Source organism: Ailuropoda melanoleuca, chromosome 4 (assembly GCF_002007445.2).
Source record: "Ailuropoda melanoleuca isolate Jingjing chromosome 4, ASM200744v2, whole genome shotgun sequence".
NCBI classification, from domain to species: domain Eukaryota; kingdom Metazoa; phylum Chordata; class Mammalia; order Carnivora; family Ursidae; genus Ailuropoda; species Ailuropoda melanoleuca.
This window is the reverse complement of record NC_048221.1, coordinates 14,143,926-14,158,855: the sequence shown is the minus strand read 5'-3', so window position 1 is coordinate 14,158,855 and position 14,930 is coordinate 14,143,926. Positions and strand designations below refer to the sequence as shown.

The following is a 14,930-nucleotide window of genomic DNA, read 5'->3' as shown; positions in this document are numbered from 1 at the left end:
CGGCGCTCGCTCCGCCGGTCCGCCCGCCCGCCCGCGCCGCCGGCCAGATAATGCGCCCCTCGGCCGCACACATGGAGCCCGGCGCCGGCGTCACCGCCCGGGACATGCGCACCAGGTCAGCGCGCCCGGCCCGCGGCCCCCAAAACACCGGGGAGCTCTTAAAGGCGACGCCGCCCGCCCGCGCCCGGCTGGGCGGGGACAGACGGCTGGGGCGGGGCCTCGTTGTGGGGGCGGGGCAAGGCTGCGGGGGGCGGGGCAAGGTAGGCCGGTACCGCCCCGGAAACACCGCCTCTCCCGACTGCGCTCCACGCGCCGCCCTGCTCCGCCGGTTGGTTTCCCACGCGGGATCCGGCGGGCTCCCTCCCTGCGGAGTCCCAGTGCCTTCCGCAGGGCCGAGGGGTCGTCGCCAGCTCACCGGCAGCAGAGCCTGCCGGACCGCGCCCATGGCTGACTCACGACGCACTCACTACTGACCTCGCTCCAGCTGAGCTACATGACCTGGAGGAACTCAGCTGCTTCTGAAAACAGAGGTTAGGATGCCACCCCCACGGGGGTCGTCACATAGAAGCTGCACTCCCGGGTATCGGTTAAACCATCACTTCTGTGCAATGAAGAGTTCTACTAAGTAAGCTCCAGACCCACCCACTTCTAGACACTTGAAGATGACTGCTCTCCCTCTCCAGTTACCTCTCAGTCTGCACCCCCCAACCCCGTGTTCTGGGAGGTGAACGCCCCCCCCCCGCCCCCGCCCCGGCAAGAGAGCAAATCCGCACCCTTCCCTCTCCAGTGACATGAAGGAAACACGGGAGGCCGTCTAACCTGAGAAAGGATGGGCTTTTGGATACGTTAAACTATAAAAAGGGAAACACAATTTCAACAGAAAAATAAAATATCTAATATCACAAGAAAGCTCTCAATATCAAGATTATGTTTTGAAGGATCACCATAAAAGGCCCTTTTCATGTTCTTTTTCCAGAGTTAAAACAATTCATAAGGCTCCTGATTTGTGGCTTTTAATTTGTTTTACAACACATCGTAATAAACATTCATACAACTGAAACAACAGTTTCACCAGATATACTTTAACCACTTGCAATGTACTCTGATATTAACTATTCTATTTCATTTTTTTTTAAGAGATTCAATGTAATTTCGACCCACCATTGGTCTTGACTCCAAACCTGAAAAACAATGTAGAACAACTTTTACATATAAAATTGTTTTCCTGCTACGTGCCCCCCACAATAAGAAGTTCAAAAAGGCCCATTTTAATTCTGTGTTGAGTCTCACACATAATTAGTAATTTTTTGTCCTTGAGTCCACCCCCCCCACCCCACTCCCCAAATCTTCCAACTGCTTAATGCAACATATGGCACAACTCCCCTGGGCCAAAAGTGAAGCATTCCTCAAACTAAAAATGATACAAAATGCAAACTGTTGACCCCCAAACGCCTTCCTTGGCCCAGTTTTGCCAGCAATTTGCTTTGCTACAAAGAATTTCAAATGTTCAAATTCAAAAACCAAACAAAAACAGTCTTATTCTCTGGGGCGCCTGGGTGGCTCAGATGGTTCTGCCTTCAGCTCGGATCATGAACCCCAGGTCCTGAGATCGAGCCCCACATTGGGCTCCCAGCTCAGCAGGGAGTCTGCTTCTCCCTCTGCCTCTGCCTCTCCTACTGCCTGTGCTCTCTCTCAAATGAATAAATAAAATCTTTTTTAAAAAATAATTTTTAAAGTCTTTTTTCTCAAAGGGGTGACTTGGTATAGGAATGCGGGAGGCTCCCTGATCCCATGTGCAAGGATAGGTTAAAAGCAAATATCCAAAATTTTCACTGTAATGCAGCAGCTTTATATTTTGAGAACTGCTTTACTCTAGGACTATTAATCAGATGATGTATATTAAAGCAATACAAGCAAAATGTTACCTCACTGCTCCTCACCTGGGTCTTGATTAACGCCAACTTAATTAATTACAAACACAGCAATGTGTGGTCAGGTGGGAGACCCGACACTTGAGATAGACATAGAGATTCGAGAGTCTGAACTGGCAAGCCCTGTGTGAGTCACCAAGGTGACAACCACCCTGTTTTAAAGAGAGGCATCAGCTGCGACATATTAATGGCACACCCCTGTGGACTGAGGTGTGCACTGGTGACAGGTGGGCTGCTCCAGAGGGCAGTGCCAACATCTCCAGCTGGGAAAGCAGGGGTGGGGGTAGGGTGAAGTACAGGGTTTATTTTTGTGATAGAAAGAGAGGGCCAGGTGTATAGACGGAAAAAGTGACAGTAACTCCAGAACTGTTTGGGGTCCCCGGAGCTCAGGCAGGCGAATGCTAAGGCTGCTCAGACTAAAAACCTTGCTACCTCAGTGTCTAGTACTGGACTAAACAGCAAATAGTTCAGCTGGCTGATTACGAAATATGATGCAATCACCTTTAGATTCCATTCTAAAGCTGAAGAAACTAATTAAAAGACAAATAGGGCTAGAACCATGTTTTTGTTGAAGTTTTCCCTCTGCCCTAAAAACAAGGCAGTCAATTAATACTTAAAGATACCAGTTAATATAATACTTTAAAAACACTTCTGTTATTTAGTTAAGCAAAATTTTCTTCCCAAATTCATTTTAAACTTAATATCCTTCAAAGATCAGATCCTTGTAATCATAGCCAGGCCTCCTTCCACCTAACCACTGCAAAAACATTCTAATTATCTTTCTAACATACTGTTAGATAAACTAAATACCATCTGAGCCTGTTCCTGCACAACAGAGGGACTAAAGAAAAGAAATTTGGGCCGAATTCCATGTTCATAGCCTCCTTTATAGCAGAAAATCGGTCAAAGGCTCCACAGTAGCATGAAACTGAAAAGGAGCAGCATCACCTACTGAATGTTTAAGGTACTGTACTTTTTTGTTAATAGGGAGATTTCTTTAAAGTTTCTGGTGGACAAGATTCAAGATGTCTTATGTGATAAACATTGATGGACAAGAACTGCCTAAGAGACCACGCGTCCGAAGGGTTTTGCAAGCTGAGGAGCCTGCAGGCACCATCTCCAGAAGTTCACAGGCTGGTGGCACAGAAAGACAGAATGACTTCAGTGCAGAAAATGCATTCATAGGAAAGACAGGAATCACAGAGGAAGGGGCTGCTTCCCTGCCTGGGGAGAGTCTGGGAAATCTTTGTGTATGTGACATCTGAGCCAGTTCTTAACAGATGAACATCCCAGGCATCCAGAACAGCAGAGGCAAAGGCCAGAGCTGGCCACACCTGGAATGTGGGGCTTTGGGGGCAGAAAGGGCTAAAAAGGGATGGATCCATTATCCTTTAAACTTTCTAGATGGCTTTCTCTCCCAAAACACAGAATGAATTGTCATCTACTTACTTAAATTCGAAGGCTAAGCAGACCTAGTTCTGTAGACTTTAACCAATTTTGAGATTACTGCTATCAGTGACACTAGGCTCCCACTTGTTTTCTGAGGTCTCTAAAGAATAAACAGGTTGTTCATTCAAAAGTGTACCAAATCTTTTTAAAAGTACTTTTATAAAAAAGAGCACTGACTGCTTTCCATAATTTGCATTTTTATTATTTTTTAAAATATTTATTTATTTTGAGAGAGAGAGAGGGCAAAGTGTGGGGTGACAGGGGAGAGCAAGAGAGAGAATCTTAAACAGGCTCCACTATCAGTGTGGAACCGACACAAGGCTGGGTCTCAAGACCCTGAGATCATGACCTGAGCCGAAACCATGAGTCAGACGCTTAACCAACTAAGCCACTCAGGTGCCTCCATACTTCACATTTTTAGAGCTCAAAAGTCTAAAACTGTTTTCACTGAGTTTAGGGACAATCATAACTACAATCTCTAAGAGAGGATTGTTTTAAAGTTTCTTATTTCACCCCAAATTCACACTCACATGGTGACATTACAATGCAACTGGTTGGAAAAGAGAAGGAAAAGATTCATTTCTATGTTAATATGATTTCCTTAGGAGTTTGATATTTTTGGTACCTTTTTCAAGGACCAGAAAATAGTTAAAGGGACTATGACAGTGGTACTTTATGAAAAATACAATACTCCCAGTATATTATGCCTGCTACAACAAACGTCATTTTTTAACACAGCATTCTTACTCTAGATTAGGAGTTTGTGGGAGACAGATCTGCACCCCTTTGACCCATCCCTGTCGTATATACACTGAAAGGCTCTCTGAAACACAGCTCTCTAGAGATGGGCCACTCTGTCAGCATATGTTTGTTTGTTTGTTTTGAGTGTCGTTTCTAACCACAATTCCGTATACTTAGTGTCTGGGCAACAGGGAGTTCAAGCTCCATCTGTACTTAGTCTCTGTGTGGCCCTGAGGAAGTCCCGCTACTACAGAGTTCTGAGCACAAATGCTCCCCTGAAGGGTTAAATACAAAAGGCTAGATGTATTACTGTGAACCCGGAAGTATATCTCCCACTCTGTCTTCATCTACATGTCACCAGTTGGCAAGGAATATCTCTTTTGTGTCTATACACAGCTTACAAAAAAATGCCCACCTGATGTAGATCAATTTTAAGTCTGAAAAGTTAGTAAGTGAACTGTTTTCTATGAATTAAAAAAATTAAAGGAAAAAATCAGAAAGCTACCAGAAAAAGGAAAAAAAAGGCTGTATGTCAGTCTTAAGGCTAGAGATCAACCTATTCAAACCTACTTAGCAAAGAAAGAGTGCTAGTCACATCACTGGTCTGTTAATAAACATCCATGATTTAGACATGAAGAAAAATATGTTTTAAAAACCTGATACCCAATTCACATCCCACTCCCTGGTTGTTAAATGCAGATATTCCAACTTGACAAAGGAAGGAGGAAAAATATTACTCCCAAAAGTTTTCCTGATTGGATAGGTACCCCCCCCTTCTCTCCTGGTGCCTAGCATTTCCTATAAAAAATAGAGGAGGTGGGGGGGGCACCTGGGTGGCTCAGTAGGTTAAGCATCCAACTCTTGATCTCAGCTCAGGTCATGATCTCAGGGTCCTGGGATAGAGCCCCAGGGCAGGCTCCCTGCTCAGCTGGGAATCTACTTGTCTTCCTCTCCCTCTGCCCCTCCCCCTGTGCACGTGCCCTCACTCACACTCTCTCTCAAATAAATCTTTAAAATAAAAATAAATTGGGGGCGCCTGGGTGGCTCAGTCAGTTGAACATCTGTCTTTGGGCTTGGGTAGTGATCTGGGGGTCCTGGGATGGGGCCCTGCCTTGGGAATCTCTGCTCCACGGGGAGTCTACTTCTCCCTTTCCCTCTGCCCCCCCCACTCTTGCTCTCTCTCTCTCAAGTAAATAAATAAAAACCTCTAAAATTTTTTAAAATAAAAATAAATTTAAAAAAAATAGAGGGGATAGGTCTTTCTGATTTTCTCCTTCACAGCTTAATAACAAAACATCCATGCCTTCTTGCATGCCGAACTGATCAGGCCTACATTTTACCAACTCCGGGTTTGAGAAGAAAAAGATCTTTATTTCAAATTTAAGTCAAAAGTCAACTTTCAATAGAGATACTTTGAGAGATTAAATATAAAACTTGAAAGCTTCGTAAATATCAATATAAAACCTAAACCTTGAAAATGTCATGGAAGTTAAAAACCTGTTTTGCTGTGTTAAGGATTTTAGACCAGCTTAAATGATAACAATTCTCAAAGAAAAATAACTCAGAAGCAGCCTGCCCAAATTTGTTCTCTTGAAGCTCCTTAGGAGATTAAACTTCATGTAGACTATATACCGTTACAAAGAGAGTCCAGTTGGTCTGATTTCAATGGACTTCATTGATATTTCTGATTGAAAATGCTTATTAAGAGCTCAATTTAAATCCTATTTTAATCTGAGTTCAATTTTGAATCCTACTATGGCACATTTTTTTTAAACTTTCTACCTTTGAAGGTAACTGGACTTTTCTTGCCAAAGATGCTCAGCTCAAACTCTGATTTTCAGATGTTCATAACTTCCTCAGGTCAAGAGAACTCACCATGTTGTTTTTCACCTCCAGGTCCCTGTCCATGCCCATGACCATGCTATTCCACTCCCCAGAAGGCCTAGCCATCTAACAAGTAGCTTTATGACCCCTCCTTTCCCCACCCTCCAATTTGAGCCTTTTTCCGTACCCTATCCATGCTTCAGGGGACACTGCAAGTTCATGTAGTAGGTATACGAAGGCGATGCACAGCAGCATAAAGCTACAATGAACTAGGAAAATTCACTGGGAAAAATCAGTCAATCTGGGAACCTCTAGGTCATCGGTCCTCAGTTGCACCCAGCTTGTGGCCCCAACATGGATTGGTTTGCTCTCAGCATTAACTGCCATAGGTAGCTACCCACACTTGGGTGCCAATCTTAAGAGGGCCAGGAAGCTTTTATATGATTCCATAACAACTACCTTTATTGGATACCTACAACAACCTGGCCACCTGCTTCATGCTTACCATCCCCACCTCACAAAGAAAAAAATGAGACTCGAAGTTAGGCCATTTGCAGTTAAGTCACTTTCCTGAGGTCACAGACCCAGCAAGTGGCAGAATCTGGATACAAACCCAAGTTTCTCTGACTCTAAAGTTTCTACTCCACAGAGGGTACTTTTCTAAGATAATGAAGACAAATAACAGTAAACCATTCTTCAAGAGCACACTCTTGCAGAAGCACCTTCTAATGTCCACTTCCTTGAGTTCTATACACATCTCCAGAGCAGCCCTCTGCAGCCAAGCTCCTGTGGTAATGCAACAGGAAACCATCCTGTTGGCTACCCTGCCAAACAGTCCTAAGTTTGTGGGTACATCAGCTGAACCCCCAGAACTGCCAAGTACAAGTCCCCTGGTGGCTCCCAGCTCTGACAAAGCAGCTTACCAGGGAAAAAGTGAGAATTTGAACACGCTTTCTACGCTCAAATTGGGGCCCAAGAACTCCGCTGGAGGGCAAGGGAACAGGAAGTAAGGAGGGAGCAAGCATCCACTTCCCAAGGGCAGCAGAGCCCAGAGGTGGGAGCCTGATCATGTGCACAGTTGCATTACTTGTCCACGCCCACTTCCGGCCAGAGCCTGCCTCTTCACCTCAGAGTCAGTAATCTGGTTGAAGGAAAGGAAAAGACAGACTACTAGAAACTCTCCCTATAATCTCCCTCTCTCCCTTGAAGCCTGTGTCCTGAATGAATACCCACCCCTGCTCTCTGGCTCCACCCCTCACAAATACCCTTAAGAAGAAAAGCACCTGTCACATAATTGACCTCTGTGGACTAACATCAAATCTGACCACAACATAGGAAAGTCAAAATAGTGCTTTCCCAGTCCCAATATAAAAGGGAACCCTAGGGCAGAGGGAACTGTGCACCAAGAACCTACAATACACAACAAAGCAATCTATCTATCTGAAATCTCACTTTTCTTTCCTATGTCATAAACAACAGCCAAGAACTCCACTTGTCTGAATTTGTTTTTAAGATTTCAAACGAGGTGGAAAGGGCTTTTAGAGCCGTTTATCTCTTTGTGTAATATGCACTGCCGTGAAGAAATGCCACAGGATTCCAAAAACACACTGCCACTGACTTCAATAAAAGCAAATGCTCCTGGCAGTGACCATCCCAGATTCTCTCTTGCTTCTCCAAGAATACAGTCACAATCATCCTTGATCAAATAGTGCCAAAAGCCAACAATCAACCTGGAAAATGTCAAAATTTCTACCTCCTTTTAGAGGGAGGAAACAGAAGGAAGAAGCCCAGTGAGGAAATCAGAGGGATAGCAAGGTTTCACTTCTAAACCTCCAAGAATCTCCTCCCCAAGTTCCCAACATCTGGGGATATTCCCAAAGAAGCCATAGTCTTTCATTCCATCATTTGTTTTCTTGTCTGACTGGGATGTAAGCTCCTTGAAAGCTGACTTCATCTGTCCTGCTCACTGCTAGGCCTGCAGCACCCAGCACGGTGCACCTGGTGCATTGTAGGCATGTAAACATTTATTGCTGGATTATTTGCTGGTATAGGAAGTTACATGAGCCAGAATATTTAACACTGTTTTTCAATCCAATTTAAGTTAAAGTAAAAAAAGAAAAAAAAAAATGCCCTACCTTATGGCCACACAGGAAAACCTAGTTTAGCTGAGTGCTCAAACTGTCCCTTATAGACCAGTTTGAAGGGATACATTCTTATTCAGACAACACACCACTGTAAACAAAGGCAGCCAGGCTGCAGAGAGGATAAAGCCAAAATTAATACTAGATATTAAAAATAACACCTTCCATTTATTTGGATGGAACGAGTTCATAAGTAGTTATTTCCCAATTCCAAAAGAGGTCAGCTTCTTTCTTATCATCAAGATCCACAGGGATTTAATGCCCCCAGTGCTGTCTCCAACAGGAAGGAAACCCTGACTTCCCTAGCTATTTCAGTTATATAAATCAACAGTTTATCGTCCAGAGTTAGAAGCTGGGCAGTGCTGGGACCCACATGCCTTTTAGAGCTCCCCACCGATGGATAACCATGTTACATTACATCTAATAAATGTACCTGGATCAATATCATTTCTAACTATCCAAGGGTTTTTATTGCTGTAAGGATCTTTCAATTAAAAAAAAAAGTTTAAAAAACTTCCTGTTAGATAAAGGAGACTTAGTGGTGGCGCCACCATCCACCAAAGTGAAGTCTGTGGCGCATAAAAGACGCAGCGTAATTTCAAAAGGGATAACGATCCCTTTAAAGTTATTTACCTTATTTTTTTATATTTTAAAAATAATAAAACTTTGTTCCTTTTTCTTTAATGGAATAACTGTCTTTAAAAGAATTAAGAGAAATTTAAGATTGGGAGAGTCTTTGCCTCAATAGCAAAGTCGAGAGCAAGAGCAAGAGCGAGAGCGCGACAGAGACACAGAGACAGGTAGGCAAGCAGAGGGAAGGAAGGAGGGAAAGGGGGAGGGAGAGGGTACAATTTCAAAGGTGGGGGGGAATCCTTCAAACCTGGGAGTAGCCCAGTGAAGGCCTAGCTCAGATTTTCAACCATTATTTCCCCCTGGGTTTTATATATTAGAGGCAAGTGCCATCTGTCACCACACTAGTAAGTGAAAAAGGCTAGGCCCAACTCACTGGCCATGATTTTAGGGCTTTCACTAATGGCTAAAAAAGAATCCTCTCAAAAAAAAAAAGTGTCCTGCCCACCCTAGCCCCTACCTCCACCCCCACCCCTAGAGGCTGAGTTAGCATCTTCTACAGCTCTCTAGATCCTGGGAGCTAAAGGCGAACTGTGCTTTCCTCAAGGGCACTAAGCCACACACTGGCCCTCTCAATGCACTATTATTATGGGACATCAAATGCCTTTGTACATCACTTTCCCAGTCTTTTGTCCCCAAATCTGATCCATTACTCTAAAAGAACATTCGGCTTTCAAGGTTCTAATGTGTAAGATGAGAAACTCACCAAGTAACTGCTGTATATCACTCAAACAGTCCCAAAATATGGATATGATCCTTTAGATTTATAGTTCACCTGCTTTTTTCTTCCCACAACTCTTGAAGTTCATTATAATCTTCTATTTTGCCTACAGTCTAATTATAGTAATACATCTCCCTACTTGCCCTCAACTCATAAATTACCCCATTTTACAGAGGCAGAAGGCAAGGCCAAAGCAACACAAATGCCTGCTACACAGCAAATCCATCTCACTTCTGCTATCTGAACACAGAAAAATGCTACAAGACCCAGGGTGGTAATGGGTTTTGCAAGAGACATAGCACATTTCTTTCTCTATGGGCATATTTAGCATATTTAGCAGAATGTCAAGTGCTTCCTGGTCTGGGAGTCCAGACCAGAACCTTAATCTCCTGAGCATAACAGTCAACCTTTATTGTACACCAACCATGTGCTAGGTGTTAAGCTGGCTGTCTCCCCTTCATTACCTCAGATTCATTCATTGTCTAGGAAGCACTTCCCACGTGTCGACACCTTCACACACATAGATATGTGACCCCTCAAATATTTAGTAAAATAAGTGCTGATTTTGCATTATAACTTGTGCAAAACCACACAACTAGGAAGGACAGACCAAAACCTGAATCAGGTCCTCTGACTTCAAAGCCCCCCTTCCCTTCCCAACACCCCATCCTGCTGGTCCTATGGGTTTCATTCAAAATAGTAAATGTGTGCCGGCACTCCTCTGCCCTGTCTCAGGAAACCATAAGCTCCAAGCTCAGCACCATCCTTCCCCTTCCCCTCAGGGCAGTGCCTACAACTGACCAGGAAGAGGCAGTAGGAGAACATCCAGGTCTGCGGCATCTTCCTGCCTGGACTTGACTACCCCAGGAGCAGAGGGCCCAGGAAATTCTCCAAGCGCTTCCCCGCAGAAGAAAATAGCTCGAGTTGAAACTTGTGTCCACATGGTCCACCGACAGATTTAGAACTCAAATTATAGCCTCGGCAGGAATCTTCACAAAGGACTCAAATTAAGCAAGACCCACTTGGAAACGAACAGGAGAGAGACAGCCTTAAGTCACACTGTAAAGTGAACTCCAGTTCTAGCAGAGTCAGAGAGAAGAACTTGTTGAAATGCTAAACCAAACAGTTCAGCCTACATTTCAGAGCTCCACTTCAAAAACATTCTCCCCAAGTTTTTAGCCGGAGACCTGTAATGGACACGAAGTGGTTACAAGTTACTCAGGTTTCAAACTGAGTTCATTCCTGTCCTTTGGACCATCTCTCAATGCCAGCATTCATCTACTTGGGCTCCAGAGAGCTCTGCGTTTGGCAAAGCAGATAAAATTAGCTACTGGAGTGAATTTGGAATCCAGGATGGGCCATTAAAAAAAGTACACATGAGATTTGTAAAGCCATGTAAAAACTTCCTTTGGGCCAGGCTGAAGTTACCTAAAATTTAGAGAAATACTGTCAAATTCCCTGTCCTTTTGCCTCCCTTCCACCCTTCCTGGATCTAAGGTGACCCATTTCCTGCTTCTTGCCCTGCCATTCAAACCAGAGTGGCCCACAAACCAGGGATCCTCTAGAGATCAAGGGGTGAATCAGAGAAAACACAGCAGGAAGACCTGAAGGAGTGTTTTTGCTTCTCCTTTTTGGGGGGGTGGTGAGAGGGTGGTGTGTTACACTATGCAGAAGGAGGACTGAGGGATGGGACAGGAAGTGGGTCGGTCCCATGGACTGACGGTGTGATAATGGAGGATAATGGGAGGACAATGCTCCCGCCCTGTCCCTCCTGCCTCCACAATGGCCTGACAACGCTGTGGTGGCCCATGGCTCATAAATGGAATAACTAAGGTGGTCATCTGGCAACAGCTCCTGTTCCCCCTCAAATCTAGCAGATCTCAGAAGGATGAGAGAAAACAGTACTTTTTGACTGTCTCCCAAATTCCTTTCCAGCCACAAAATTCTCCAGGTCCCTGGAAGCCGAGGTAAGAGTTCAAAGAACTCTCCTCCAGTCTGGCAAGAAAGAAGACTGAAGAGGGAGCACATTTCTGGTCTCTTCTTCCAGAAAGGAGGAAGAGGGTGCCCCAAACAGAAACAGGGGAACCTTGAAGTTAGGGGATCAAGGAAAATTAAGGAAGAGTTTCTCCCTTAGATAATCAGGCGGGAAACCTCAGGAAAGGGGGAAATGTCCTCAGGCCAGTGAGAGGGGAATGCCTCGGAATGCGGGGGCACCCCTCAGAGAAGTGAAGAAATCCACAGTGTTTCCCACCAGCAGAGGATATCTTGGAAAAGTGGAGGCACACTTCAGAGACATGAGGATCTCCTAGGAGAGGGACATCCCATATTAGTGGGAGAACCTCTGGAGGAGCCAGAGACCCCTCAGAAAATTGTGGCTTCCATAGATTAGCGGAGAACCCAAAAGAAAATATTTTGGAAAAGTGGGGAACTTTTCCTCCAAGAACTAAGGATCCAGTCAGATGAATGGGCATTTCGGGGTAGTGGGGGACCCCTCAGAAAAGAAAAAGCACTCATCAAGAAGTAGGGGGTCCCATCAAGAGTGGGGATAGTTCAGAAAAGTGAACACACCCAGGAGGGATTCTGACAGAAGCAGCAACACCTCAGATTAGTTGGGGGACGCTTGGGACAAGGAGGAGGTCACCCAGGGAGTGGGGACAGACAGCGGGGAGAGCATCTCAGAAAGGTAGGGGGAAAGAGGCCCTGTGCAAAGTGGGGACGCGATAGAAAAGCAAGGGCAAAAAGGGAACACGGCAGATAAGAGGGACGACAGCTCAGAGAAGCGGGGCTCTCCTCGGAGAACATGGGGGTCCGTGGAAAGGCTGGGAGGTGTCCTCAGAGAGGGTGAGGCCCCCCAGAGAAGTGAGGAGGTCCCCCAGAAGCAGGATGTCTCCTGAGAGAAGCAAGGGCCCCGAATGTGTCGGGGGGGCGTCCCTCAGAGACCGAGCACCACTTCAGAAAAGCAGGGGTCCCCTTAAAGAAGTTAGGAGGGGAGGCGGGGCCCTCAGAGAAGGGGCGCGGGGCCCTCCGTGAAGCAGGCGGTCCCCCTCAAAGAGCCGGGGGAGGGAGGGCTCCCTCGCAGAGGCAGGGGGTCCCTCAGAAAAGTGGAGCGTCCATCAGAGAAGGGGGGCGCCCCTCAGAAAAGTGGAGGTTCCTCAGAGGAATGGAGTATCTCAGAGAGGTGGGGTCCCCCAGAAAAGTGGGGGTCCCTCAGAGAAGGGGGTCTCCCCTCAGAGAGGTGGGGGGTCCCCTCAGACAAGGGGGTCCACGCACCGAAGGCGGTCCCCTCAGAGAAGCGGAAGCCCCAGAGAAGCCCGGGGCACCGGAAGCCGGAGACCCGCCACCAGCGGCGCCGGCCCCTCACTCACCGAAGTTGCTTGGCGCCTCTGCGGGCGGCTGCGGGGCCCCGGGTGGCCTCGGGAGGCGGGGTCCGGTCCGATCAGCTCGGGTCCCGCGGCGGCGGCNGGCCGGCGCGGAGCGCGCTCGGGTGGCGGGGGTGCGCGTGCGCGCGCCGGGGCGCTGACCCCGGGCGGGAGGAGCCGCCGCGCGGTGCTCGGAGCCACAGCTCGGTCTCGCCGCTCCTTCTCACACTGAAATTGCCCGCTTCGCAGCCCGGCTTCCCCGGTTGCTAGGCAGATTTCGCCTCGCACACTTCCGGGTTGAGCCGCATCTCATCGAGTGGCGGCGCCGCAGGCCAATGAGGTCCGGCTGAGGCTCCGGGGATCCGCGCCCCACGGAGGGCGTGGCCAGCCTCACGACGGACAGTGCCCCACAGCCAATGAGAGCGCGAGCCGGCTGGCCCTCGGGATCGCGCCGGCGGTCTGGGCGGGCCCGAGGAGGTGGGACGGGGTGACTGACAAGCGGTCTGCCAATGGAAGAGTGGAGCGGACCTCAGGGCCAGTCAGGGCCCTTCGGGGGCGGGGCTCCGGCTTCGGGGCGGGAACGCCACAGGGGCGGGGACTTGGAGACACGTCAATTCTTGGCCGGCTCGCTCGGACCCCGGAGGGCGTTTCGGCTGGGCCGCCGGGCGGCCGACAACTGGCTGGGCAGGGGGTTCCCTGCAGTGCTCAGCAGGGGCGCACCACCCACAATGCACCGGAGAGGGCCTGGGCAGGGCGGGCGTGGGGCGGTTTCGCCGGGCGGTGGGCGGGGCCGCGTGAGGCGCGCTCTGAGGAGACTGGGCCGACCTCAGCTCGGCCTTGTTCCCGAGGGAATTCATTGCCCCTGCGCTCTTTTCTGACAAGAGTTGTGGGTTCGACCTCTTCTGAGAAGAATCTTGGGGATTCTTGTCCCTGGCCCCCGTTCTGAGGAGAATCTTTGGAATTCATTTCCTAGCCCCCATTCTGAGGAGAATCCAGGAATCTCGCCCCTGGCCCCTCTCCTAAAGAGAAGCTTGGAGGTTCTTGCTCTGGCCCTCTTCTGAGGAAAGTTTTGGCAATTCTTGGCTTTTCCGAGAATTGCCAGGATGAGGATGATCTTGTAGATTCACGACTCTAGCTCTGTTTTCTAAGAAAATTTGTAGAGGTTCGGGCCCTTTCCCCCTTTACTAAGGAGAATTTGAGGAACTCAGGTCCCACTGCATTTCCTGGAGAGTGTTTGGGGAGCATACCCTGGCTCTTTTCTGAGCACTATTAGGGGCCACTGACCCTCTCCCTCCCTTGGCTGAGGGGCAGTGGGGGCTATGGGCCGTGGCCTTTGTATCTAAAGAAAACTCGAGAAATTCCCACCTTGTATGTCCCTCCCCCAACCAGAGGAGAAACTTGGGACTTCAAGCACCTCTCTTTTCTCCAGAGAGGAATCGCAGGAGATTGATGCCCCCTCATCCCTTTTACTAAAGAAATGTTAGGCAGTTGTGCTCCCTGAACTCTTTCTGAGCAGGGTCTGTGTTGCAGTAATGGTTCCCCTTTTCCTAGGAACTCTGGCCATTTGACTCTTTCCCAGAAAATTTTGGGGAGTTAAATACTTCCTTTTTGGAAAAGCTACCCATTTAGCCCTTTTTCCTCTTTTTTTGAGAATGTTTTTCTGTGCAGCTCTCTTTTCTTTCCCAAGGGTCAATCAAATCTGTGGCCATTCCTGATTCTGTCCCCCCTCAAGCTCTTCAGCCCCAGTTTCCTTCTCTGCTGGGTGGGACCCTTCCTAGAAGCATTCCTGCTTCCCACCCACCCCCCAGACAAAATTCATCAGTCCTTCATACTTCACAGTATTTGCACCTTTGCTCTAGGATGTACCATGGCCCACCAGGTGTCAGAGGCCTTTGCCTCTGTCTTCCCCCTGTTGATCTGAACTCCTTGCCTGATTTCCCCCTCAAAGAACCCAGCGTTGGGGAGCCTCGCTGGCTCAGTTGGTACACATGGGACTCTTGATCTCAGGGTTGTAAGTTCAAGCCCCACATCGGGTATAGAGGTTACTTAAAAATAAAATCTTTTGAAGAACCTAGCTTTGGGACACCTACCTGTCTGGTTCAGTCAGAAAAGCACGCAACTCTTGATCTCAGGA

At 47.7% G+C, this 14,930-nt stretch overlaps 1 protein-coding gene across 4 annotated transcripts in view; it reads right to left on the bottom strand.

Moving 5' to 3' along the window:
• Window positions 1-12,898, bottom strand: part of GATAD2A (GATA zinc finger domain containing 2A) — a 97,804-nt gene extending 84,906 nt beyond the window's left edge. For all 4 annotated transcript variants that reach the window (XM_034658128.1, XM_034658131.1, XM_034658129.1 and 1 more), the window contains exon 1: window positions 12,803-12,898. The gene's annotated coding sequence lies outside the window, so the exon portion shown is untranslated. The remainder of the gene's footprint in view (window positions 1-12,802) is intronic.
• Window positions 12,899-14,930: the final 2,032 nt, after the last annotated feature.